This window comes from Macrobrachium nipponense, chromosome 28 (assembly GCF_015104395.2).
Source record: "Macrobrachium nipponense isolate FS-2020 chromosome 28, ASM1510439v2, whole genome shotgun sequence".
Taxonomy (NCBI): Eukaryota; Metazoa; Arthropoda; class Malacostraca; order Decapoda; family Palaemonidae; genus Macrobrachium; species Macrobrachium nipponense.
In genome coordinates, this window is record NC_087217.1 from 47,091,534 (window position 1) to 47,116,205 (window position 24,672).

The 24,672-nt window shown below is 37.4% G+C and overlaps 1 protein-coding gene across 2 annotated transcripts in view; it reads left to right on the plus strand.

The window, feature by feature from the left end:
• Window positions 1-24,672, plus strand: part of LOC135201723 (inward rectifier potassium channel 2-like) — a 153,802-nt gene that overhangs the window by 81,365 nt on the left and 47,765 nt on the right. Inside the window, exon 1 of one of the 2 annotated variants that reach the window (XM_064230899.1) lies at window positions 8,990-9,148. The exons of the other annotated variant lie outside the window; for it this stretch is intronic. The gene's annotated coding sequence lies outside the window, so the exon portion shown is untranslated. Of the gene's footprint in view, window positions 1-8,989; window positions 9,149-24,672 lie in introns of those variants that run through there. 2 annotated transcript variants of the gene reach the window in all.

Here is a 24,672-nt window from a genome sequence, read left to right on the forward strand (position 1 = left end):
AACATCATACAAACAAACAAACAAACAAATCGATCAATCGATACACGAAGTCTTTCGCTAACTGTAGTAGACTCACATCAACCGTGCATTTGACGTCTAGGCCAGTCCTTCACGACGCTCCTGGTTGGCTATTGATAACCCATTGACAGGGTTGGAATTCTGGAAACTCTGTCTCTCGAGAGAGTTCACGTAGGCGGGATGTATATTCCACCTCTCCTGAAAGATGTATACCTCTGGAGAGATGGAACATATACATCCTGCCTATGTGAACTCTCGAGAGAGACTGAGAATTTCCTGCCCTGTGATTGGCTTATCAACAGCCAATCAGGAGCGTCGTAAGGGACTGGCCTAGACGTCAAATGCACGGCTGATGTGAATCTACTATAGAAATTTAGCTTTGACGAAGCGTTTGTAGTTGTGGAGACATTGTTGTTGATGTTGCGATGCTGCTGTCAGATTAAATCTGGCCTTTCATACCGCGAGCAGCAGCCCGTGATGCATTTGTAGTATGTTAACGTCAACCTCAGTTACCTTATACCCAATCGCCGACGGGCATAAGGATTAGGTTAGTCACTTACGTACATAGTAAGGCCGCCCTTGGCTACAGGTAAGGCCAATGACCGCTCGTAAATTATACAGTTGGGAAGATTAAATTCCCTCACTTTTTTTTCATTTGTCCGAATTCCGCTCAAGGACACGCTATGTGAATAGGTTGACGCGCAGGAATATACATATAATATATATATATATATATATAATTATATATATTATATTATATATTATATAATTATATTTTATATATCTATATAATATATATATATATATATATATATATATATATATATATATATATATATATATATATATATATATATATATATATATCAATTTTTTGCTTTTTGCAAAGTTTCACCAAATCCCCATTATGGGAGCTCGTATGAGAATAATGTCCAAATTTCAATACATCCTCCCGGATTCCTTGCCATATTCCTGGAGGCCTTTGCGGTTTCCTTATTAAGTCTGGAAACCTTATGGGCGGTTCCAGCTGCTGCCTGTTGTTCGTGTGGATAACGACAAGTCCTTATGTAACTCTCTGTTCGCCTTGTTGCTATTTTTGCATCCTATCTGTATCCTATCTGTCGACGTGCTGTGGAAACAGTTGTCCTGTTTTTGGTTGTTTTTTCAGCAGCATGGAATCCTCTTGCTAATTCCTGTAGAGCATTTGAGGTAGAGGGAGCTGAATTCCGACCCATGCTATAAGAATTGACAGTGTGGTCATAAGCTCGCAAGATCTAATGGGAGAAGTTTGTAACCAGTTTAAAGAATGTAGGACCTGACGTAATTACTGATTTATTTTGGCATATCCATGACATATTTAGGGTTATATCAGTAAAGCGTTCACTTACTATAATATGTTTTTGTATTTTATTGTGGACAAAATATTATAAATAAAGGAAAAACCGTTTTGCCTTTTGGTAATTTTTTAATTAAGCTAACGGACTTTTTTTTATAAATGTGTTATTTACTAAATGTATATTTTTAGTCAGTAATCAAACTTAACTAATTGTTGAAGTTAATTCTGTGAAATACTCATCAGACAATACTACAAGTCAGTAGAACGTCATACGCTTGCGTGTGTGCACGTGTGTTCGTTCGTTTGTCTTTTTAGCGGTTTTTGTGGGATTCTCACAGCTCTCTCTAGAGTTTTTTTTCTCTCTTTTTTGCGGTTTATGGCTTCGGAGAAATGGTTGCAGAATATCCGGTATGTATTTCTTTTTGCGTAGATGAGAAATCTACGCTTAAACTTCAATGTCATTGTGTTTGTACTCTTCGTCTATTCGTCTAATGTGACTCAGTTCTGTTGCCAAAATATTCACATCATAATTTTCGTCATCAACATTTTGGCATCATCATCTTTCCTTCAAAGTAGGAAACTATTTCAGAATGGCTTAAACTTCGATTCTTTGCAGCGTGCCATCGGCCCCTAGCTGCAACCCCTTTCGTTCATTTTCCTGTACCTCCGTTCATATTCGCGTTCTTCCATCGTGCTTTTGAACCTCCCCTAACAATTGTTTCATAGGGCAAATGCGAAGATTCCTCTCCCGTTACACTTTTCAAACCTTTCACTCTCAAACTTAGTTTGAAGATGGCGAATGTGTCTATCTTTCGTGCAGTGACCTGGATAGAAAGCCTTCACGACCAGACGAGAAACCGATTTCTTTATTCACTACAAAGACGAATCATTATAGTTGTAATAACCCTGGAAAAATCGTTGTATGTGAGCTATGTGACCTGTCAGTCATTTCATTTCCTTAGCCTGCATTTGTGATGAAGTCTGTATACCTGTGAATTTGTACATTTCAAAGAATACCGTATTATTTGGAAACGAATTTCGAGTCTGTGGCCCCTGTGGTGGGCTTGTTAAATATGAATAGGGTTCATATTTATAATAATAATAATAATAATAATAATAATAATAATAATAATAATAATAATAATAATAATAATAATAATAATAATTCGTTCAAAAGGTCACCATTGATCATATTTCAAAAAGCACCATATCCTTTGGAAACTTGAATTTCAAGTCAGTGGCCCCTAATAATAATAATAATAATAATAATAATAATAATAATAATAATAATAATATGCGGCGCCGTGTCAGAGTGGTTTAGGCCGTCAATTGACTGGCTAAGCAACATTGGGGCTAGTCAGTCGTTGGATGGGTGACCGCTCTCCTCGGCGTTGATTCCTTGGGAAAGGATCTTTACTATAATTTCCTCAGCCTACTCAGCTGTAAATGAGTACCTATTCTTGATGGGGTAGGGTTCAGCTATGGGTTAAATAGCAAAACTCAGCAATGATGGAATGAAATGAAGGATTAAACGACAACGACGTAAATGGAACCTCTGGCAACAGAGGAGCTTCGTCCGACAGCCAGGTATTCAGCCAAATTGAAGGGGAAGACGGTCAGGTATTTGGAGGTCATCCAGCAACTGACACCACAACGACAGTAACCAACAACCAGAGACTGGAGCTACAGAAGCAAACCAGAGGACGAAACGGACAAGAGAAGAAAATAAGGAAATATGGAGATGCTACATCAGAAGCAACCCGACGGGGAGACGATATAGAAGAAGGTTGGTCAACATCTGGAATGAGAGGAATAACACCCCCCAAACAGAGCAGAGGCTGGCAGTTCAAGTAAGGAACTAAAGAAAAAGAACTGGCTCTCCCAAACAGAAAGAGAGGATTTGGAAAGGGAAATGACACACGGCAACGAATTACAAGAAGACGAACTGAGAGACGATGCCACAGAAGACGACAGGGATGATAAGGTATCAAACAATGACATACGAAGAAACACCGACGAAGTAACAGACAGGACGGAATGGGTAGAAAAGATCAGACAATTGATGAAGCCAGATACAGAGAGAACAAAGATCCCCTCTATGAAAGCTACAACACCAAGAAATTAAGGGAGAAAACAAGTGAGGTCAATGAAATAATGAGACTAATAAACACCACCAATATCACAGAAACAAATAACTTGACATATGCAGGAGCAAGATTAGTAGCACAACTGATGGGGATACGAACACCAACACCACCAGCACAACCAACCCAACAGAAACCAAAACAGCAACCGCCTTAGAAAAGGCGCCTTGAAAAGCAAAAAATGGTGATAAGATTTGACTTGAGTAAACTGAAAGAGATGGCAGAAAAAAGGCTAAGAAGCAAGAAAACAAGGGAGGAACTGAACGAAAAATACAAAGTACAGGAGAGGGGACTAAACAACACAATAGAAGAGAACCAAGTAAGAGACTCTGGTATCACACAGGAAACCTGCAACATGGCTCCAGGAAGTCAAGGCTGAAGAAACAGGGAGAGTAAAACAAAGATTCATTGACATCACGACAGACACAATCAGACACCAACTAAAGAAAATACCCAACTGGAAAGCCCCAGATCCCGATGAAGTCCATGGATACTGGCTCAAAAACTTCAAGGCCCTACACCCAAGAATAGCAGAACAACTCCAGCATTGTATCACAAATCACCATGCGCCCAAATGGATGACCACAGGAAGAACATCCTTAGTCCAGAAAGACAAGAATAAGGGAAATATTGCCAGTAACTACAGGCCTATCACCTGCCTACCAATAATGTGGAAGTTACTAACAGGTATCATCAGCAAAAGGCTATACAACTACCTAGAGGATACAAACACCATCCCCCACCAACAGAAAGGCTGCAGAAGGAAGTGAAGGGGCACAAAAGACCAGCTCCTGATAGACAAAATGGTTATGAAGAACAGTAAGAGAAGGAAAACCAACCTAAGCATGGCATGGATAGACTATAAGAAAGCCCTCGACATGGTACCACACACATGGCCAATAGAATGCCTGAAAATAAATGGGGCAGAGGAAAACACCATCAGCTTCCTCAAAAATACAATGCGCAACTGGAATACAATACTTACAAGCTCTGGAATAAGACTTGTAGAAGTTAATATCAGGAGAGGGATCTTCCAGGGCGACTCACTGTCCCCACTTCTCTAAGTAGTAGCCATGATTCCCATGACAAAAGTACTGCAGAAGATGCAGGGTGCCAACTCAAGAAAAAAGGCAACAGAATTAACCATCTGATGTTCATGGACGACATCAAGCTGTATGGTAAGAGCATCAAGGAAATAAGATACCCTAATCCAGACTGTAAGGATTGTATCTGGGGACATCAGGATGGAGTTTGGGATAGAAAAATGTGCCTTAGTCAACATAAAAAAGGGCAAAGTAACAAGGACTGAAGGGATAAAGCTACCCGATGGGAACAACATCAAACACATAGGTGAGACGGGATACAAATACCTGGGAATGATGGAAGGAGGGGATATATCAAACACATAGATGAGACAGGATACAAATACCTAGGAATGATGGAAGGAGGGGGTATAAAACATCAAGAGATGAAGGACACGATCAGGAAAGAATATATGCAAAGACTCAAGGCGATACTCAAGTCAAAACTCAACGCCGGAAATATGATAAAAGCCATAAACACATGGGCAGTGCCAGTAATCAGATACCGCACAGGAATAGTGGAATGGACGAAGGCAGAACTCCGCAGCATAGACCAGAAAACGAGGAAACATATGACAATACACAAAGCACTACACCCAAGAGCAATTACGGACAGACTATACATAACAGGAAAGGAAGGAGGGAGGGGACTACTAAGCATAGAGGACTGCGTCAACATCGAGAACAGAGCACTGGGGCAATATATGAAGACCAGTGAAGACGAGTGGCTCAAGAATGCATGGGAAGAAGGACTGATTAAAGTAGACGAAGACCCTGAAATATACAGAGACAGGAGAAAGACAAGCAGAACAGAGGAATGGCATAACAAACCAATGAACGGACAATACATGAGACAGACTAAAGACCTAGCCAACGATGACACGTGGCAATGGCTACTGAGGGGAGAGCTCAAGAAGGAAGCTGAAGGAATGATAACAGCGGCCCAAGATCAGGCCCTAAGAACCGGATATGTCCAAAGAGCGATAGATGGAAATAACATCTCTCCCATATGTAGGAAGTGCAATACGAGAAATGAAACCATAAACCTCATAGCAAGCGAATGTCCGGCACTTGCACAGAACCAGTACAAAAAGAGGCATGATTCAGTAGCAAAAGCCCTCCACTGGAGCCTGTGCAAGAAACACCAGCTACCTTGCAGTAATAAGTGGTACGAACACCAACCTGAAGGAGTGACAGAAAACGATCAGGCAAAGATCCTCTGGAGATAGTGAGATACGTGCAAATAGATCAGACGTGACGTTGATTGATAAAATCAAGAAGAAAGTATCACTCATTGATGTCACAGTACCATGGGACACCAGAGTTGAAGAGAAAGAAAGGGAAAAAATGGATAATTATCAACACCAGAAAATAGAAATAAGAAGGATATGGATATGCCAGTGGAAATTGTACCCATAATCATAAGAACACTAGGCACGATCCCAAGATCCCTGAAAAGGAATCTGGAAAAGCTAGAGGCTGAAGTAGCTCCAGAAGTCATGCAGAAGAGTGTGATCCTAGAAACGGCGCACATGGACTCCTAAGGAGGTAGGATGCAACTCGGAACCCACACTATAAATACCACCCAGTCGAATTAGAGGACTGTGATAGAGCCAAAAAATAAATTAATAATAATAATAATAATAATAATAATAATAATAATAATAATAATAATAATGATAAAGTGCATGGCCCCTATAGGCTTGTTCCATATGAATAGGGTTCATCTTTTCTGTATAATAATAATAATACTAATAATAATTTTTCTTTAAAAGGTCACCACAGACCATGGCACTTTTAAAGCCAACTTCAGCACGACAGGAACAAAGAGAAACGACGGTCCAAAACGCAGTTCATTTTCATTACATTTAACCTGGCTGTTTTTGGTTATCCAGGTGTGACCTTGGTGAACATAACCGAGTTTTTTTTTTTTGAGCCTGTGGGCTCTGGTCATGCCAGAGGGAATGACGATTTACAATCCGCCGACCTTCAGCGGGATAGAAGGACGTGAGAATAGAGATGGAAGTCGTTTCAAGGGTAGCCTTTGAAATGTTAAAACAACGAGATGATGTCGAATCATTGAGACTACATTTTCAGGTCTTTAGAACTGAATGAGATTTATAATAACGACGAATGAAACGTCATTGACAAGATACGATCTCGATGAATTAATAGGACATTATATATTTTCGAAAGTGTATTACAGAAAAGTATGTTAAACTGAAATTATGAATTATTGAGACTATCCTGGTATTTAGAAATGATCGAAGGCCTGGCAATATAACAATAGATAGATTTTCATTGAAAATATACGATTTGTTAAGTTAGTATATATTTTTTTAAAGTGTACAGAGACAGTATGTTCAACTTAAACAAAATTATTATTATAAGTTATTTATAGTCTCCAGGTGTTCAGAACTGAATGCGATTTGATAAATGATAGATAATATCGTTTAAAAGACGAATTGATAAGATAGTATAATTTTTCTAAAGTATAGAAAGATTTTTAAATGAAAATATGATAACATTATTGAGACACTGCAGGTATTTTTTTTATAAATAAATGGGATAAGGACATAATATTCCCACCTGATCTCCCTTTTCAAAAAGACCGAGGATTTCAGAATCATTCCCAATGATTCCTGATTTATTTTTACGACTTCAGGTGCATGAATTTCTCACCCTAGACAGATTAATATGGGATTTAAATTGGGTAATTTCTGATCTTGAGAAAGAGGAACCTTAGACAGATTCATTTGGGATTAAAAATTGCAATTTCTTGATCTTGAGAAATGGGGACCTTTGACAGATTAATTTGGGATTAAAAATTGCAATTTCTTGATCTTGAGAAATAGGGGACCTTTGACAGATTAATCGGGGATTTAAAATTGCAATTTCTTGATCTTGAGAAATAGGGGACCGTTGACAGATTAATTTGGGATTAAAAATGGGTGATTTCTTGATCTTGAGAAAGAGAGGACCTGGGACAGAGTAATTTGGGATTAAAAATGAGTAATTTCTCGATCTTGAGAAAGAGGGGACCTTTGACAGATTAATTTGGGATTTAAAATGGGTAATTTTTTATCTTGAGAAAGAAGGGACCTTAGACAGATTAATTTGGGATTAAAAAATGGGTGATTTCTTGATCTTGAGAAAGAAAGGGATTTGTGAAAGGAAGTTGCCATTTTCTAGACCGATTCTCGACCGCATAAAGGTCAACGACAAAGTTCAAGGTTCATAACTGCTCCTTGTCTTGCCCTGTGTGGACGTCTTTTGTCATAATAGGAAAGTTTGAATCTTGTTTTTTTTAATTATTTTACGATATTCCTATGTTCACTTGTGTTTTGTGAAGATAGTAATGAGACTTCATATCCTTATGCCAGGCACAAGCCATCGAAAAAGAGTAGCTGAAACTTGCACTAGACCTAAACCTATCTAGCGCAATCGGTGATGGGTCTCAAAGATGTCAAAAAGCCAAGATATTAAGGTATTAATTACCCGCTAGTCACGTGTAGCGAATGCCAATCGTGTTCAGTTATGCCGGACTTTCTCCTCGTCATGCTATACTAAGAGACCAGCCTACTTGAAGGACGGAGCATCGGGCTCTGGAAAAGGTTGACCGATGGTTGACCAATCCTTTCCTTAGCTAACCAAGTACTACGTAGTAGTACTAGTCCTGAAAAACCGAGCATTTCCTCATTCATATTTAATGACAAGGCTCTAATCCTGAAGCATTTCCCGTAAGATAGAACGAGGAAATGCGAAGGTATGATTAACTGGAAAGTCACGCCAGCCATTTGCAGAATAGGAAAAGAAATCTGGACGCTACTTTCGTCGGCAACTGGCGATTGCATCACAACTCTGCAGGTAGCTCTGCTGTGTTGCGTATGGCAGTGTAGACGAAATACCCATCGATTTGCATTACTTACCTTAGAAAACTGCCGTATACATCGTTAATTACATCTTCTACACTGTGAATTTCACGATTAGTAACCCCCTGGAAGCCTGGATTGAAACGGAACCATTCTTGACGTCACCGCTCCATGGAAAACAGACGTGGAAAATCCGTGACGTCACAGCTTACCTCTTGGGTGAACGGTGCGGTTTTATTTTGAGAGAGCAACGACAAAGGTTGCCAGACGTTGCCGGGGCAGTGTTGCATGGTCATACATTTCTCGAACGTTTTAATGCGACTGATTACAAGTAATAGTTTCGAGATTTTTGTGTCTTGTACCAGATGAGGATTAGCGTGGACTGCCACGTAAGTTTTGGTGATGGACAGAGGAGGATTTCGGGGTATACAAGACCGACGACGATATTGTTCCCTTTGGCTGGCCAGCGCAGGATTCTCTATGTATGAGAGTGATGATACGGCGATGAGGGTTGCCTAGGCTCGAGCGACTGACTAGTCTGCTGGTGATCAGTTCGCATGCAAGATTGTTAGCGAGTACGTCTAGTCCACTCTGGTGTTAACGGAGAGAGTGGTTACACGACCCGAGATCGGAAGAGATCCGTCCGTCGTGTGTCACCCGAAAAACGCAACGTTTTTTAAATAACAAGTTCGAAAGGTATACTTATCGCTCAAGTTGATTTGATTTCCAATTAACTACGAACTTCGTGTGATTTGCAACAAAGTAAACAATCGATTATTTTATGCTTATGAAGCTTATTTCGAAGGGAACGTGGTTGATTTGGATCCGATCGTGTGTGTAGTGTGATTCACGATTCAGTGAAGGAAGGTGGACAGCTCTTCTAAGCCCAGTTGGCTTCAAAGGGTCAGTTGTTATTGATCACTTGAAGCAAGGACCCGACAGGAAATTGTAATCATTTGAATGCCCCCTCCCCCACCCACCAATCTGTTGCATTTTCGTTCTTTGTGATGAATACATGACTTTATCGTTCAATATTATCGTTCGTTGTGATAGGGGAGCTGCTGAATGTTTTTTTTTAAGATAGCGATTGTCAAAGGTAGTTTGTGTGTTTATGTGTGAATGTGTGTAGACGGCACTTTTCATGCTAATCTTTTTCTTATTTATTTACGTTGACAACTTTTACTTTTCCAACTTCTTTTTTTTCCGTCGCCTGGCGCTCCCCCCCCCCCCCCAAAACCCAGCCTCTCTCTCTCTCTCTCTCTCTCTCTCTCTCTCTCTCTCTCGTCTCTCTCTCTCTCTCTCTCTCTCTCTCTGATTCGTACTCTGTTATAATTTTCTAATGCAGGTGAAATAATCGCCATGTTTACTAGACTTACGAAGTAATGATCACTTGCAAAGATTTCACCGTCATTGTCAATTCAAATTCCTCCCCTTTCACACCCGTCCCCCCCCCCCCCATCCCCAACCAACCCCTTCACTTCCTTCCCCTCCCCCAACATTTCCCCCGTACCTCTCTCCTTGCCCACACCCCCACCCCTAACCCCTCCGGGCATTTGTCATTGTAACGTTTGAAGATCCTCGAGAGTCAGTAGACAGTACTAGTGTAAGCATCACTTAATTCCTCCTGTCAGGTAGTGGCCAAGGTTTAGACAGGAGAATCTCATGGCTTTTAATCCTTCACAGTAATGAAGCTGCGCTTAATTAAAGCAGTTTTTTTATGACTTTTTGATAAAAAGTTAATGCTGATCATTCAACAGTGCGTCTAGCGTTCGTCTGTTTCACCTTCACGCCGACATTTCAAGGTTTCGTTAGTATACCATATCTGTATTTGTTCAGGAGTACTGACATAATCTAGACTTTAATTAGCCGTTTTACGTCTATCTGTTTCTCTTTGTGTTTGATAATTATTCGTTAACCAGGTCATTAATTTAGCTTACTATCTTTCTAACGATGCTATGGGGGCTTTTTGTTGGCTGATGATGAAATCCTTGGCTTTTTTTCTCTCCTTTTATCATGGTGAACTTGTGAAACTATGGTGAAGTAGGTACTTTGCCGAACATTATAAATTAGTTCCCCCTTCATTGTAATTTTATGGATGATGGTCAGCGGTTTAGCCAGTAATGCTAGTTAGATCTCGCATCCTCTTACCTAGAATTCTTCCGTCCAGTTCACTATACTTCATTCAGAACTCTTTTGTTCATTGTACTCCATTAAGATTTCTCAAGTTCATTGTTCTCCATCCAGATTGTTTTTAATATTTTGTTTGTTTATTATATTCCTTCCAGATTTGTTGGTTCATTATACTCCATCCAGATCTGTTTAGTTCATTATACTCCATCCAGATTTGCTTAATTATTTAATGCTCCATCCACATTGTTTTGAGTTCATTATGCTCCATCCAGATTTGTTTAGTTCATTATACTTCATCCGAATTTTTTTCATTATATTTCATTCAGATTTGTTTATATCATTATACTTCATCCGGATTTTCGGTTCATTACATCCAGATTTGTTTATTTTATTACATTTCATCCGAATTTCTCGTTTCATTATATTTCACCCAGATTTGCTTAAGACATATTTCATCTGGGTTTTTGGGTTCATTATACTCCATCCAGATTTGTTTAGGTCATTATACTCCATCTAGTAGCTTTGGCAACTGCATTTATTTCAGAATGTTGTAAAGGTCACTATATTTCATCCATATGTTATGAAGAACATTATATTTAATTCAGATATGGTTGAGGTCACTGTAGACGTTCTGAAGGTCCATTATACTTCATTTGAAATTGGTTGAGGTCATTATACTGAATCCAGATGTTGTTAAGGTCATTATACTGCATCCAGATGTTCTGAAGGTTAATATACTTCAACCAGATACTGTTATGTCATTACACTTCATCCTTGTTTTGTTCAGGTCATTTTAGTTCATCCAAATGCTGAGAAGATCATTATACTGAATCCAGATGCTGTAAAGCTCATTATACTTCATCCGGATGGTCTGAATGTTATTATACTTCATCCAGATGCCGTGGATGTCATTATACTTCACCTAGTTGTATGTAAAGTTCATTATATTTCATTCAGTAGATGGTGAGGTCATTAGACTTAATCCAGATTTTGTAAAGTCATTATAGTTCATCCAGTTGTTAAAGATATGACCGTTCGTTTAGATGTGGTCCAGGTCATCATACTAATGCTGAAATCATCATATTTCAGCCAGACATTTTTTTAGATCATCATACTTTCTGGATATTATAACATCATATTTCATTCAGATCATCATACTACCTAGATGTGTTCAGACCATGATACTTCCCATCCTTTAGGGGGTAGTACCGTCAGTGCACCTCACGTGGTGCGCTGTAGACATCAGTAAAGGGTATTGTAGCCTTTTACTTTACCTCCGTTTCCCACTCCCTTTCTTCCATCTTGCTGTCCAGCCTCTCAAACTTTCCACGTATTTTAGATCGTCATACGTCGGCCAGGGATTCTCTAGGGCTTAGATGCCTCGTAGAATATACAAAGATCTCAGCCGTAGAGGATATAACCACATCACAGAACCAACACTTTGCCACAGTTTGCAAGACGTATAAAGGGTGTCCATAAAGTCCCAGTACCATTACAAGTATTTATGGCTATTAATGGTACTGGGACTTTATGGACACCCTGTACAAGAAACGGGACTTCTGCATGGTATCCTATCAATTGCATCCCCTCACAAGGAGGATATCTGCCTGGATACACACCCTGGATAGCCACTGGGTGGTGAAATGGGGCTTTCGCTATGGGTTCGATAAAAGCCTGGATAATGCGCAGTTCTCACCTTATTTCATTGGGTGTTTCGTATTATTACTTTTATATGTGCATGTTTTATGTTATATATATATATATATATATATATATAGATATATATATGGTATATATATATTATATGTTATATTATTATATATATATTATATATATATTAATATAATATACATACATATATATATATACACATGATTCATATACAGGCATTAAGCTACAAAATTGTCCCTTAATATCCAATTCGCTCTACCTCGAAATTAATATATATTTTCAGCTAAAAAAAATGTCCCTTCGGTCAACGTATGTATGAAAAAATATTAATTCTGAGGTAGAGTGAATTGGATATTAAGGAACATTTGTAGCTTAATGCATATGCATATATATATATATATATATTATATATATATATATACACACATATATGTGTGTATATGTATATATACATACATATATATTATAACTTCTGTTAATATCTTGACAGACACATAAGCATCAGGCCGAATGCATTTCAACATAGCCATTAACATGCAAAGCGCAGGCCTGCATAAAGTTACTTATTTAGTGTAGACTATTTGCGTTACCCTAACTAGTAGTATCTAGAAACAAATATCTAGAAATAACTAGACACTGAAATAGTGTCTTTGAGGGTGAAATAATTAATCTTTTGTCGCTATTGTCGTTTGGTCGTAGAATAATTTTCGAGAATATTTTTTTAGACAAACAATTATTATTGCCAATTGCTCTCTTAAATGGGCCTTAAAAACTTCACAAGATTTGCTCGAAAGATATCCACGTTGGTTAATGAAGTTCTCCGAGTGACAGTGAATGCTTGTGTTCATGTTTTTGAATAAATTTTGATCTCTCTCTCTCTCTCTCTCTCTCTCTCTCTCTCTCTCTCTCTCTCTCTCTCTCTCAGGTGCTTATGCGCTCTTACCCCAGATTTCAATTTCTCTGTTTGTGTTGAGCACCGCATATGTACACGTGTTGCAGATGTTCATACCTTATCTCACAATACAAAAGTATTCATCTGTTTTCATCTCACATTGCAGGTGCTCATAATTACGTTTTCATCTGTCATTTGTACATATGTTGTCTTCACCCACGTGTTGCAGCTGTTCATATACATTCTTATCTCGCGCTGCAAAACTGGTCATCTCTTCTCATTTCGTACAGCAGGTGTTCATAATTACGTTCTTACTTGGCATCGGCATCATTTGTACATGTGTTCTATTTACACACGTGTTGCAGCTGTTCTCACCTTCTCATCTCTCATTGCAAGTGTTCATAATTGCGTTCTTATTTTTCATTTGTACATGTGTTTTCTTCACGTGTTGCAGCTATTCTCATTATCTCATCTCTCATTGCGAAATTGATCATCTGTTCTTATCTCACATTGCAGGAGTTCATAATTGCGTTCCTATCTGTCTTTCATGCATTTGCCTGAAAATTGTTGTCCACATATTTTTATTTATTTATTTATTTATTGGTTTGTTTATTGTATTTATTAAACACCCTTCCATTGCTTTTTAAACTGCGGTAACCGTGCAAGTAAGTAACTCCTACTTTATGGATTTTTATTTTTTTGTATTCATGAATATGCTGTACATTAGCGCCATAATCCCTTTCTCTAAAAAGCGAAGAAAACTCGCGGGAAAATGAAGGATCGGTTTCAACCGCTAATTCAAACGCGCTCGTAAATGAACGGACGATTCAACCAGTAATTGCTTCCTAATTAACGATAACAGTCTATGAATTTTAAAAAGGCGGCTCATTTTTGGTTGGGGCGTCTTCTCACTTTTCTCTTTAACTGTTTCCTGGTAAATTCTGAGAGCCGACCAAAATATTTATGCCAAGAAAAATCATCATCTACACATGCTTCTAAATTAATTATAATAAAGTAGAATTATAAAAAGGAACCTGAATTGTCTAGAGGAAGTCTACAAGTAACTATGTCTGCATTTTATTTCCTATTATATTATTATAAATTATAAAAAGGAACCTGAATTGTCTAGAGGAAGTCTACAAGTAACTATGTCTGCATTTTATTTCCTATTATATTATTATAAATTATAAAAAGGAACCTGAATTGTCTAGAGGAAGTTTACAAGTAAATATATCCATATTTTTATTTCCTGTTATATTATTATTATTTTTTTATTTGGTTTATCACAGTCATCCTATTCGACTGGGTGGTTTTTATAGTGTGTGGGGGGGTGGGTGCCGGTTCCGGGTTGCATCCTGCCTCCTTAGGAGTCCATCACTTTTCTCTTTATGTGCGCTGTTTCCAGAAGCACACACTTCTGCATGAGTCCCGGAGCTACTTCGGCATCTAGTTTTTCCAGGTTCCTTTTCAGGGAACTTGGGATCGGACCTAGTGCTCCTATGGTTATGAGTACAATTTGCACTGGCATATCCCATATCCTTCTCATTTCTATTTCCAGGTCTTGATGCGTATCAGTCTTTTCTCTTTCTCTCTCATCTACTGTGGTGTCCCATGCTATTATTATTATTATTATTATTATTATTATTATTATTATTATTATTATTATTATTATTATTATTATTATTATTCCATTGCCAGATCGTTTGACCAAACTTCCATTTATCAAATCAATTCAAATTGACATTGATAGGCATTCATTCTGACAGTTGAAGTGCAAATAGGTTCTCATTTGCAAAAAAAATAATAATAAATAGATAAATAAATAAAAAATCCAAAAAGAGCAACAAATTATATATCTAGCAAAATGCATATATACATACACAAGCATCATACCAATGACCAACGTCTTTGAGCAATACCACGCAGCACTTGCAATAGCAACAGGCCTATACGTCATTGCTGAAATGTACGTATGCTAATTCTTCATCAACCATGCAAGACAAACCAGTTCGAGGGTAGAGTGACGTCACTTGGAACCTTACCATAACTTGTTATACTAATAACAACAACAACAACACGACGAAAGCTATTGCGATAACAACAATTCCTCGCTGGTTGTACGTGATCCAAATAACGTTTCGTAACAGTGGACGTATGGAATCGTGCTCGGCTCCTGTTTGTCATTCTAGAATTGGAATGCCCAGGAGGGTATCTTGCCTTGATTCGGATGCCCTCAGCATGGGTATGAAGCAAAATGCGGGCTGCCAGGTGGGTCTCCTCGGCGGGGTGGCGTCAGTTGTAGTATAAATTTGCTGACGACGAAGAAGCCAGCGATGATTGTTATATAGTAGTAGGCCTAATGTATACAAAGATTCCAGCTGTAAGATTCATTTAAGCCCTTATTTTCAAAGGCAGGTTTGTTAACCCCAAGGTCAATAGAATGTTAAAATTCTATTGGCCTTGGTTAACCCTACGTACGTGTAACCTTTCTCTTTCGTTTCCCAGTGATGAGGATAAACAACTAACCGTCATAGATATCAACGTTTTACGGTTTTATATTTTTCAGAACAATAATAATAATAATAATAATAATAATAATAATAATAATAATAATAATAATAATGATAATAATGATAATAATAATAATAATAATAAACACGAAAGGGTTTCTTCCGTCAACTACGGTTCATAACTCGTAAGGGAAAAATGTTAAAAACTTTTTGCTTTGATGGTATCTTTGCTATTTTAGTCAGATTGATAAGGAGAATCGAGTAGGTTCTCTCTCTCTCTCTCTCTCACTCTCTCTCTCTCGTCTCTCTCTCTCTCTTTCTCTCTCTCTCTCTCACTATATATATATATATATATATATGATATATATATATATATATATATATAATATGTGTGTGTATATATATATATATATATATATATATATATATATATATATAAATGTGTAAATATATTTGGATATCTTCACCATTAATAATAATAATAATAATAATAATAATAATAATAATAATAATGAACAAGATATCATTCTCCTGTCGAGGTTTCTGCGCAGGCGCAGACAGTCCCATTGTTAGACAATAATAGCAGAATATTACTTACTGAAGATCGTAGCCCTTTTTGTATTGTAAAATCAACACGTGCCCGTCTTATTTACGCGGAGAGCAAGTATTACCATCATTATGAATAGCAATTCCGCAATTGCAAAAAAGCCACGGAATATTTTTTTTAATGCTAACCACGAAGAAAACAGAAAACAGGAATGATTACTGAAGTATAGAACGCTGTGATCTGGTAATAGATGGAGTGTTATTATTATTATTATTTTCTATTACAGCCATCCTATTCGACTGGGTGGTTTTTATAGTGTGGGAAGGTTCCGGGTTGCACCCTGCCTCCTTAGGAGTCCATCACTTTTCTCACTGTGTGCGCTTTTTCTAGGATCACACTTCTGCATGAGTCCTGGAGCTACTTCGGCATCTACTAGCTTTTCCAGGTTCCTTTTCAGGGATCTTGGGATCGTGCCTATTATTACAATTATTATTATTATTATTATTTCTGAGTATAATGGATAGTTGACAGTGGTTCCAAGGAATTTCAGAGTACTGTGATGCACTTATGTTTTGTAAAATGCCATATTATATTATGCTATATTATAAAATCCAGGCAAATGTAACATTTATGCAACAAAAGTCTTGCTTAGCGTTTATGCAATAAACGATTTGCTATGATTTTCCTGAATACTATATATATATATATATATATATATATATATATATATATGTATATATATATATATTAATTTGGATTACCTCAGTCATTTATAGGGCGCTCATCCCGGCCCTGACACTGAAACATTTCAGGATACCGTCAAAACTCCCGTGGCAGAAACCTAATGTTTACATAGAGTTCACTTAAAGAACTCTCGTGAATTTGATATTCATGAGTAGCTACTGGGAAGGTCAGACTCAGTCGAGTCACACATATTGATAAATATTTTATTATTAGTGTCAGTTACTCAAGTTAATACCCATTTAGGTTTAGTGAATGTCGGGCTGAATTTGAATAAAAATGACGTTTATGCAACCAACACCTGGCCCAGGTGTTAATCAGACAATGTTTTCACGGGAGTCGGGTGGCTAGCACTATACGCGGTTAGATTTTAAAACAAATAGGTTTCACGCTAGATATTTTCAATGAAGGTTGGGGTAAATATGAGAGAATTAATTTTTTTTTTGAGAGAGAGAGAAACTTGACTGGACAGGTGTTAATCAGGCAATGTTTTCATGGGAGTCGGGTGACTATATTAGATTCCCATCAACCGTGCATTTCATGTCTAGGCCAGTCCCTTACGACGTTCCTGATTGACTGTTAATAACCCAATGGTAGGGCTGCAAACTCTCAGTCTCTCTCGAGAGTTCACATAGGCAGGATGTATATTCCACCTCTTCTGAGGGAAACTTTTGGAAGACTTATCTCTAAAGAGAGGTGGAACATACATCCTGCGTATGTGAACTCTCGATAGAGACTGAGTTTCCAGCCATGTAATTGGCTTAACAACAGCCAATCAGGATCGTCGTAAGGGACTGGCCTAGACATCAAATGCACGGTTGATTTGAACCTACTATACGCGGCTAGATTTTAAAACAAATAGGCATCACGTTAGACATTTTCAATGAAGGTTGGGATAAACCTGAAGGAATTCCAGCAATTTGTTTGTTAGAAAGACTTGCAAGAATTTAGACATGAGGCTCGTATATACGCATTTTCGCTTACTCGGGGAGTAAGCCTACAAACTACTTTGTTGTTGTTATTGTTGTTCTCGCTGTTGTTGTTCTTGGTGAGGGTTGGGTGAGGAAAGCCCTATGGGAGACCTTAAAAAGTCTGAAAAAGATGTTTCGCGTTGAGTTAAAGCTACAGGAATTTTAGGATAGGATATTTATCATTTATTTATTAGAATGAAAACAGAAAAATACATCATGGTAAACAGTACAGAAAAAATTATTTCTGATAAAATATAACTCATTTTTTTTCATTTTCGTAAGTGAGACAAGACAGTCTGCTTTTTTTTTTCTTTCTTTCTTTTGCAACAAGATAGTCTGGTGTCAAACGTTCTTGAAGTCTCTGGCGTCAGTTTGCTCGTGTTCTGCTTATCTGTTCGTGTAAGTCCGTGTATTCATAAACAAATGCATTTTCCAGCTTCAGCCGGTATCAACAGTGCCTGCTCTGTCAGTCGGTTTTATTTCTGAATGCTCTTTTTAAAATGTTCTTGTATGTGTCTTCTTTTTATTTTTGCACATGCTGTCGTTGTCTGAAAGAGTGTGTCATCTGGTTGCTAGCAATGTGATCAGTATTCTGTAGCTTTCTGCAACGTCTTAAAGCAGCATATCGTTATAGTTTAAATAGTTGTCCTCTGTTGCTATTAGCTTGTCGTGTGGCTTTAGAAATCGTTCATACACACTCGTCGAATACAAGAACCAACCGCTATCCATTTCTATCCATTTTCATTAGAATAAGAACTGACTGTGTGCCACAGTAGATCTTTGCCAGAAATAAAGAACGAAATGTTCTCTGTAGATTACTGTATTAATTACAGTCACTCTTTTAGTAATTGTTTTTTTAATCATTCTAGCTGTATCATGGCGCCAGTGACCTGTATGCATAAAGATGATCAGCCGTAAAGGGTGTCCCTTGATAAAAAAAAATGGAATGTTTATTTCTAAGGACCAAGTAGATGGAGCTGTTTCATTCCAAAGCCTTCAGTGGAATTGCCTCGTCTTCATTCCTTCTCCTTCCTCGTAGCATTGGAAGAGGACCACCTCTTGCAACCCGCGTCGAATCTCGCCCTCGGGGCCCAGGTTTTACGAGTGGTTGCAGCCCCGCAATTGAGGGGCGTGCCCTTTTCTAAATTACACCTCGGTAGGACCGTTCATCGCTTCGTCTTCGCGTTTTTTTGAGGTCTTCGTCCCTCTGCTCCGACCGGTGGTTTGGCGCGCATGCGTGGTTTTTGCCGCCCTAAACTGACGATATCTCCCAAGTTTAATGCTCTGTTCTTGACATGATGGGAGAAATTTTACACCTTTTCGTAGATGGGAAGAGATAGACAGAGGGGGGGGAGAGAGAGAGAGAGAGAGATCTTACCTTACCTTACAGACCTTACATCTTGTTCGGGTTGCCCCAGGTCCCTCAGTGTGAGGCACCTCTAATGTCTACCAGAGAGTTGCTAGTACATCTTCCGGTATATTTTGCATCTTCCAATCTTGGATGGTCTGGGATGCAGTTTAGATATTTGTCGAGCTTATTCTTAAACACATCTACGCTCACTCCTGATATATTCCTCAGATGAGCTGGCAACGCATTGAATAGACGCTGCATTATCGATGCTGGTGCGTAGTGGATTAATGTCCTGTGTGCTTTCCTTATTTTTCCTGGTATAGTTTTGGGCACTATTAATCTACCTCTGCTTGCTCTTTCTGATATTTTTAGTTCCATGATATTTTCTGCTATTCCTTCTATCTGTTTCCATGCCTGAATTATCATGTAGCGTTCTCTTCTCCTTTCTAGACTATATAATTTTAAGAATTGTAGTCTTTCCCAGTAGTCTAGGTCCTTAACTTCTTCTATTCTAGCTGTAAAGGACCTTTGTACACTCTCTATTTGTGCAATATCCTTTTGATAGTGTGGGTACCATATCATATTGCAATATTCAAGTGGACTACGAACATATGTTTTATAAAGCATAATCATGTGTTCAGCTTTTCTTGTTTTGAAGTGCCGTAACAACATTCCCATTTTTGCTTTACATTTTGCCAACAGAGTTGCTATTTGATCATTGCATAACATGTTCCTATTCATCATCACACCAAGGTCTTTAACTGCTTCCTTATTTGTGATGGTCTCATTATTAGGTCCCTTATATGCATATAGCTTTCTTTCTCTGTCTCCATAATTTTTATTGATTCAAATTTATCAGAGTTAAATACCATCCTATTTACCTCTGCCCAATCATATACTTTGTTAAGGTCTCTTTGTAGAGCGTTCCTATCTTCATCACAAGTAATTTCTCTACTTATTCTTGTGTCATCTGCGAAACTACTCACTACCGAATCCTTAACATTATTGTCTATGTCTTCAATCATAATAACAAACAGTATTGCAGCTAACACCGTACCTTGCGGTACACCGGATATTACCTTGGCTTCATCCGATTTCATCGTCGCGTTTGCAATAACTATCTGTTTTCTGTTGTGTAAAAATTCTTTTAACCATCTTCCTACTTTATCCACGATATTGTGTTTTCTAATTTTCTTCGCTAATATATTATGGTCTACTTTATCAAAAGCTTTTGCAAAGTCTAAATAAACCACATCTGTTTCATTTCCGCTTTTCATATTTTTGAATATGTTCTCACGGTGGACTAACAGTTGGGTTTGTGTACTTTTTCCGGGTACGAAACCATGTTGTCCTTTATTAAACAAATTATTTTTTATTAAATGTTTCATAATATTTTTCTTCATTACCCTTTCATACACTTTCATAATATGTGATGTTAGACTACAGGCCTATAATTACTTGCCGTCTAGTCTTGATCCACTTTTGAAAGTAGGGGTAATATATGCTAATTTGTGCTCCATCATAAATCTTGCCTGTATCTACACTTTGTCTTAATAATATTGCAAGTGGCTTTGCGATAGAATGAACTACTTTCTTTAACAAAATAGCAGGAATTCCATCAGGCCCTGCAGCAGCTCCATTTTTAATTTCATTAATAGCCTGCACAATATCAGCTTCATTAATATCTATGTCAGCTAAATATTCACTATTTTCATCCCTTACTTCTATATCATTATCTTCATTATCTATTCTAGGGGTGAATTTTCTCTTATATCGTTCTGCCAGTATGTTGCAAATTTCCTTTTTTTCATTCGTTAATCTCCCTTCAATTCTCAGAGGGCCTATTTCTATTCTTCTTTTATTCATCTTCTTCGCATATGAGTATAATAGTTTGGGGTTTTGCTTGATATTTAATAGGGTTTTTTCTTCCAAGTCCCGTTTTTCATTTTCTTTTGATTGTATAATCTTTTGTTCTGCATTATCTATCTTACTTTTTAGTTCTATAACTTTCCATGCATTTTTTTTCTTTGCAAGACCTTTTTTCCACTTTCTGATTTTCTGGAACAAGATCCTTCTGTCTCTTGGTATGCATGAATGATGTTTACTTTTCTTCTTCGGTATATTATTTTTCCACTATTTTCTCCAATATTTTATATAATATCTCCGTATTTACCCTTATGTCATCACTTACGAAAATGTTATCCCAATCTTTGTTTAATTCTTCATTAATTTCTGACCATTTATATTTTTACTGTAGAAGATTGTATTTTCCATATCCTTCCCACTTTTTCATTTCTTGCTTATCTCTATTTTCACTTGCTTTTGGAATGAAACTGTTAATTCTATGACATTATGGTCTGAAATACTCGCATTATAAACTATTATTTCTTTAACATAATTCATCTCGTTCACAAATACTAGGTCTAAAGTATTTTCCTTTTCCTTTCTTGTTGGCAGGTGATTTATTTGTTGAATGTTGTTATTCTAGTAGCATATCTAATAGCTTTTCAAATTGCCTCTTATCTTCTGCACTACTATTACTCTCTTTTTTATATGTATAAGTACAACCACAATCTCCTATTCGTTCTTTCCATTTCTACGAAAGGAAAGTTGAAGTCACCAGATAGGAGAATAGTCCAGTCCTTGTGATTTCTACATATATCATCCAATTTTTCAATTATTAAGTCAAACTCTTTAGTATTAGGAGGTCTATATATTACTATGTTCATCAATTTTTCAGATTCAAATCTACCGCTATTAGTTCACATTCTGAGTTACTATATTTCTCATATATTTTTCCTTGTTTTTTGTCTTTCCCATATATTGCGGTTCCCCCTTGATTCCTATTTTTTCTATCTGATCTATTAGTTTGGAACCCTTTTATTTGATCATCATTCCCAGTCTCTTGGAATACCAGGTTTCACTTATATTCATTATATCTATTTTCTTTTCATTTTGGGTTAGTTCTTCTAAGTACTCTATTTTTCTTTTTGAGTTACTCGTAACTAAACCCTGCGCATTTCATCACTATGATGGTTTGCGTGTTTTTCTCCTTCATTTAATACTGGTAGTAATAAGGATTTTCCCATGTCTCTTTCCTGTTCTGGTATGTTGTTCTTTTTTTTCATTTCCATAAATTCTGACATTAAAAAATCCAACTTTTCCATAATATTTGATCTTCCTTCATCATAATTATTCATTTTGTGTCTGAATCTGCAATTTTCTCCGTTTCTGCAATATCCTCTTGCATAATAAATACAGTTATTATCTCTTGAGTAGAATTTCGGAGCTGATGCTTTGAAATTTTTTGCTGACACCTCTGCATATCTCATTGGTGGTTTGCTTTTCTCTTTTACCTGATATTCTTGATTTCTCTCTTTATTTGTTTTTCTTTCTTATTTTGGATTTTATTACTTGGTTGGTTATTTATTTGATTATGATTCATGGCTACAGGGTGCATATATTTGCATTTTTTGTCGAACTTACATCCTTTTCCTTCTTTTAGGTTTTTACCAATATTTTTTGGCATGCAGATCTCTGCAATCATCCCCATATCCATCTAAGTATGCACATTTACCATATATTTCATAGTTTTTGACATATCTTAGGATGTTTGTAGTAACATCTTTCTCCAAATCTGCAATTCCCTCTTTCAAAAGGTTGCAGATTTTGTCTTTCTTGTCTATTTTTTCCTCTTTCCCGTCATTGTATAGATCTGGGTAGAGCCTCTTCGGGATTTGCTTTTCTGTTGTCATATCGTATTTATTTCTTCGTTAGGTATGCTGCTTTATTGCCTCATATGTAGTATCAATGAGTATCTCTGCATCCATACTTTTATCTTGTTCTTTTTTTTTTTCTTATTTTTTTCTGTCATTTCATTTTTGTTTACTTCTCTTCCGTTTTCCTCTTCTTCTTTTTCTTCTTCTTCTTCTCTTCTTCTTCATCCTCAACTATTTGTACATTCAATCTTGATTTAATAACATTGTCTATCCATGATAGACATGTTGAACCAAAAAATTCTTTGTATCTTTTCTCAAATCTTGTATTACCTCAGCACACTGTGGATGGGTCGGAATGTTGCATGCAGCACATTTTCTGATTAGGTTTTGTGGATTGACTATGCTATACCAAACCTTACACAGTTTGCATGCTTTTGGCATTCTTTTTCCTAATGCATCAATTAGGATATTCACAAGATTCACCTTATTCATTTTCTTTGTCGGAATATGTTGGTTTATGTATATTTTCTTTATGAGTCTCTTGACCACTTGGATTTTATTTGGAACTTCTTCAATTATTTTCAAGATGTTTTCATTAGATTTGTTCCAGTTTGAAGGATTATATCCTTCTAATATATCTATGAATGCTTTTGTATCTTTTTGGTTAGGACTGTTGCTGATTTCATAGATGAGAAATGCCAGTTCCCTTCCTGCTACCTCATCGTATTGCGAATCTGCTAAACACGCCAAATTACGCCACCTCTTCCCGCAGTTGGAACTTACTGCCATCTTGTTCTGATTTATAGTATTACACTTAATAAACTAACTTAGAAGACGCTTTATCCTACTATTTTCACACTAATCTTATCACCGATAGTTCACGAACACTTCTAGATATTTCTCAAATTCTAGTCGTATGTTAAACTTGTGATATCTGTTGATTAATCTGACTTCACGCGGGTACGTCTCACCAAGCAAGATGGCTACTACCTCGGTAGGACCGTTCATCGCTTCGTCTTCGCGTTTTTTTGAGGTCTTCGTCCCTCTGCTCCGACCGGTGGTTTGGCGCGCATGCGTGGTTTTTGCCGCCCTAAACTGTCGATATCTCCCAAGTTTAATGCTCTGTTCTTGACATGATGGGAGAAATTTTACACCTTTTCGTAGATGGGAAGAGATAGACAGAGGGGGGAGAGAGAGAGAGAGAGAGAGATCTTGACATGGTTGGAGAAATTATGCACCTTTTCGTAGATGGAGAGAGAGAGAGAGAGAGAGAGAGAGAGAGAGAGAGAGAGAGAGAGAGAGAGGATACCTCCCAAGTTCAATGGTGTGTTCTTGACATGATGGGAGAAATTTTGCACCTTTTCGTAGAGAGAGAGAGAGAGGGGGGGTTTTTTGACATGGTTGGAGAAATTTTGCACCTTTTCGTAGATGGAAAGAGAGAGAGAGAGACTAGTTTCTCCTTGTTGTTAAGGGATTATCAGACTGCCTCTTTTTCTCTTTGTTCTTAACTCGAATGACATACAAAAACTTTTGATAGAGTTAAGATTCACTCGCCAGCGTTTTCTGACGTTTATTGCCATTATGAATAAACCGCATTGGCACTCCTGTAATGTTCAACACTAGGGGCTTCAAGTGTTTTTGTAATTTTTAAAAACCAGCAATGTTAATTACTGATATATGAAGCTTCT